At 31.9% G+C, this 5,107-nt stretch overlaps 1 long non-coding RNA gene across 1 annotated transcript; it reads left to right on the top strand.

The window, feature by feature from the left end:
* The first annotated feature begins 25 nt into the window (after positions 1–25).
* On the top strand, positions 26–678 carry LOC112465486. The gene is made up of 2 exons (XR_003042022.1): positions 26–176; positions 536–678. It is a non-coding gene; the product is annotated as an uncharacterized LOC112465486 (long non-coding RNA).
* The last annotated feature ends 4,429 nt before the right edge of the window (positions 679–5,107 follow it).

Genomic DNA, 5,107 nt, shown 5'->3' on the forward strand with positions numbered 1-5,107 from the left:
CAAGATCCATTATTCAATAGAGCAAGAGCATTGGAGATGCTGCGTACGATTCTCTCTGGTACGAATCAAATTCCAGAGACAGTCGTATTATATTGTTGTTAATAATGAGGTCGCAAAATCAATTGACTATTACAATTGGAAAGATAATGAATTTGTCTCTAGAACAATTTAGCAGTGTAAGTCTATCACAGATTTGTTTTCTATAAGTGAAACTCTTCACAGATTTTATGCTGAAGATTTGTCTCATCGATAATTGTTTAGAATCAATAAGAAATAGAAAATGCGTTATTTCTTTTAAAATATAAATAGAATGTTACTATCAATTAACTTTTGTCATATACCATATATTTTTATATTCAAATACATATTTTTATATAGTTTGCTATTTGGTTCAAATAGCAAATAATATTTACTGCACATTGCTACATATTATAGAAACAAGTCAAATGACAAATAAATAACTTTTCACATTAAATTTAAATATTTATAATTTTTACATAAATATTCTTATAATTATCAAGTATTACTATTGCAGATTGTAAAAGCTTCGGCCTCCTACATGTCAGTCCTGCTTGCAATGTATTGAAGCAAAACTACATTTCATTTACATTAAATTTTTAATAAACAGCTTGTTATTGTTTAGTTTTTAAGAAATGTGCATATAAATTAAAACAACAAGAACCATTGCAGTATTACTTACTATTCTTTTTCATGTGCGTGTACATTCGCATGCGTGCGTGCGTTTCAATTGGAGTAAGAATAAAACTCGGGACTTCCAGACGGTAGATCGATGACTCGAGATACGCAATTTTTATTAAATGAAGTCGGTAAATGTAACCTTGTACTGCTTTCTTTTTCCCCCTGTTAGCATTGTCTGCATCACTTTGTGAGTCTCGATAATTTCTTTTTCCTTTTCTCTTTTAATTTTTCTGTAGAACTTCCATACGAACATTATACTCTTGCTGCCTGCACGGCTTCTCGCATTATTTTCAAGTCTCATAATTATAATTGGCTGCTATCGCATTATCCGGACAAAAAAGAGAGTGAGAACAAATAAGGGAGAGAACGAATTCGTAAACTTTCTGTTATTATTTACAATTTCGTAATTGTATATCTATAGTTGTAATCGAGTATCTTATGTTCAGTACCAAAAAGATGTTTAATATGATTATTCGTTTTCTCTCAATTGCTTGTCGATGCGCTTTCGTGTTTCAATTTTCAGTAAGGTAAAACCTGCTAATGTTTGATGCTTCATAAATCATTGATTAGAGAAGCTTTTTTCTCGCAATTATGAAAATGACTGCAATGAGCAAATGCTTCTCTATAAAATTCATTCTTTGCAACTTCGGTATCTGGCTAGTATTATGCACTGTTTTGCGCAGGTTGTTCTGGTTCGTGACATTAATCGTCATTCAATTTGTCAGTACACTTATATTGCATTGCACTATCATACCGATGAGCTGATGGATTTGATGGACAATTTGAGCTGCTTTTTGACAGGCGTACAGCCTGTTGCTTTTTAAACTGATTATCTTCTGACGGTGAGTAAATGTGATTATTCTCATTTTAAATCGTCTTCTTTCATACGATACAAGTATCAAATTGCTATTTTGTAAGTTATTTAGCATTGGTTTTTCTGTACGGTGTAGATAGTTTTGCGATATGTTGACAGCTGCGGATTAAAAAGAAAATGCGAAATATCCGTTCAGCATGAACATGATGACGAACATGGCTATCAATATCGCGTTTCAAATGCATTTATCGGCCTTTACATAGCCGCTATAGTGACCTGTAGTCTGGGCATAATTTTGTCGGGGGATATTGGAGGTGATAACCTTAATATAACGACTGCTGCCGTTCAAGCACTTGTTTTGAGGATCATCACATCAACAGTTTACCCGTGCACGAGCTCGTAATGATCATGCAATTTTTTCACATGTTAACACAAGCGTGATTGACGTGCTAAACGCTTTAATCATGACGTTGGCAAATCCCAAGATTTATCGTTAAATTTCGAGTGATTTTATGTTAGGTAATCATCATCAACGTAACATGCTTCCGATCAAAAATTCTCGATGACTATAGATATTGATAAAACTTTAAGGTCAATTCTGGAAACTAAAATTTAAATCGTTTAAAATAATATTGCGTCGATATAGGATGATTTGACTGTCATAATTGAAGCGATGTGTGGAAGAAAGGAACATAAATTAAAATTATTTAATTTTGACTTATATAATTCAAAAGCTTTTCATTTTTTCACAAATTTTACTTTTGTATAATCAATCAATATTGATTAACTGTGTATAATTATTCTAGAATCACATAAATGTAAAATAAAATAAAGATATTTAAAATAATTTTTACTTGTGTATCTTTCTTTCAGCTCAATTAATACTTGAACATGTGTATATGTGTGTCTTAGTTCTCCCATAATTATTTATGTACAATGTTATAAAATCTATCTCAACAGTTATTTCTGTTTGCTGTAATTTTTAGGTATTTCATGTTGGTGGACGTCAAATCGATATCACACGAGAACAGTTGATAAACGTATTTTCCAGCATACACATAAACAATTTAACCCAAATCCACAATAAATAATCGGATAGAAAAACAGCGAAAGATTATTTTATATATGTATAGAGAATGGGAGAGTCTCTATTGTTACATCGCGCTGATGCAATTTATTTCGAATACTTTAATCATTTGCTCCATAGGATTTGTTATCTCTATTGTGAGTAAAATCGAGAGGTATCAATAAGAAACAAATACTTATCGATAATTTCATGACTTACAGTAGATATATTATTAAAAAATATCTCTAGAATACACTTTTTGAAATAACAAAAACTAAATTATTAATAACGTAATTAAAATGTTTTAAAGCTAAACAAGTGATTTGAATTTTAAATGGGGGAAGTACTTGTTTCAACACTATAAAATAATGTCATTCTCTCAACGATGCTATTCTGCATAATGATATTAAAAGGGAGGGATTTTGTTTTTAGAGAATTGGTAATTGCATGGTTTGTAGAATAAAGCTGTAAAAAGGGTGTAAAGAGTATTAATGCAAATAACGTTGCAGTCAATAAACGGTCCAGACGTTTCCACAATGTTGGAGAAGACTCTGCTGTTTTACATCATTATGAACTTCGAGGCGCCCAGTTTTTTCTTTGCCGAAGAATACTTAAGTACAAAGGTCAGTGTATAAAATTTTAACTTAACAACTCGATTTCATAATCCATTTTGAAGTCGTTTAAATATGAGGTTTCACATCTGGGCATTTAACGAATGGCATTTAATTAATACCTACCCTGTAAACTTTAATCTCAACAATCGAGCATATTATCTAGATTTGCATAACCGATTCAACAACCTCAGTTACGTAAAGATTAATGACAATTGGTTTTTGTTTTTATATATACAGGGTGTTTTTTAAAGAACGCTCACTAATTATATAGCGCTATTCCTTATAAAAAATTGAGTCCTGAAACATTTTTTTATAATGCTTAATAAAGCAGTAATTATTGAGAGTAAAGTTAATCCAATCAATGTCATCTTTTAGCTGGGCGTACGTTAATATATTTTCAGAAGTATATTTTTATCCTTTTTCGGTGTCGGCGTCTTACGTATCTCTGATGGCCATGTCCTGAAAAAGAAAAAGAAGAATTAATTATGGTTAGTTGTGAAAGAAAATAATCAAGAAACACCTGAATATTATCATTTTTGCAGAACATATTGAAAAACTGTACTCGTATATTGACGGTAAGTGATTTTGATTAATTCTACGGTTAAGAGGAATATATATTATAGGAACTGCGCTGTTGATTCTGCAGAATAAAAGAGTACTAATTCGTGACTTTAATTATTCATCGTTTTATTTCATTTCCCTTGCTCTTTTTTAAAATTCTAGTCGATTGATCGACCTAATGCTGCAGAAAGTATAATCAGGAATTTCGTGTTCTACATCGTTGTGAGTGTAGAAGCATATGTGTTCTGTTTTGCTGGAGAATACTTGAGCGCTAAAGTTAGATATTGAGACGAATATTGTATATACGATAAACATTACATTACATAATTGTTTCTAAAAGATACAAGATCCGTTATTTATTATAGAGCAAGAGCATTGGAGATGCTGCATACGATTCTCTTTGGTATGAATCAGATCCCAAAAACTGTCGAACAATATTGCTCTTAATAATGAGATCACAAAATCAATTATAACTATTACAATTGGAAATATGGCGAATTAGTCTCTAAAACAATTTAGCGGTGTAAGTCTATATCTCATTTGTTTTGTACGCGTAAAAATTTTTACAGATTTTATGCTAAAAATTGTCTAGAATTTCTTTTTAAGATAAATAGAATATTACTATAAATCATTTTTTGTATATCACTTTTAATATAAAATGAAAAATAATAATATATTTTTTATTTTATATTTATATTTTTACAAAAAAATATAGTTTGAACAGCCTGACACCTTTTCTCTTGAAGACGTTAAAAAAGCTAATCGATGTCTACCTGTGAGATGTTATTCTTGTGCTGCACTCTCTTTGTACTATAGTAAGCATCTCCACAGAAACGACGCTTCCCTTGTTCGTGTCTTCAATCTAGGTACCGTTCGACACTGAGGATCGCATGATACAACACCTCGAACGTTATTTGTAGAGAGGCGGGGTGTTCCGGACAGATTAAATCACTGAATCCGAGGCACGCTGAAACTGATGAACTTGTGCTTCTTAGCTAGATATTTTGTCATGTACTGCCGTGACTTCGTCACCCATCTTTTAATTTACAAATACTTGCAACACGAGCTATATTTTCCGCGCAATACTTATTCCTAAGAAAGATATCTCCCAGCGATATGTGTGAGTTCGCCCGTCGTTCCCTCTTTTGCGACGCACTACCAACAGCGAAACTTCACTTTCGCATCGTGCGAGTCGTGGAAGCTTGCATTTTGTACTATTTCCTTAAAGCTTATATTTTACCTATTTGTCAATTGCGAGAAACCGTTAGTACTGCAATATAAAACTTCACTTATCAATTCGTTTCTCCGTCTTCTGCTTTTGGCTTATTTTTTGACGATTATTGCGCGCAATCT

This window comes from Temnothorax curvispinosus, unplaced genomic scaffold (assembly GCF_003070985.1).
Source record: "Temnothorax curvispinosus isolate PA1 unplaced genomic scaffold, ASM307098v1 QBEX01015232.1, whole genome shotgun sequence".
Taxonomy (NCBI): domain Eukaryota; kingdom Metazoa; phylum Arthropoda; class Insecta; order Hymenoptera; family Formicidae; genus Temnothorax; species Temnothorax curvispinosus.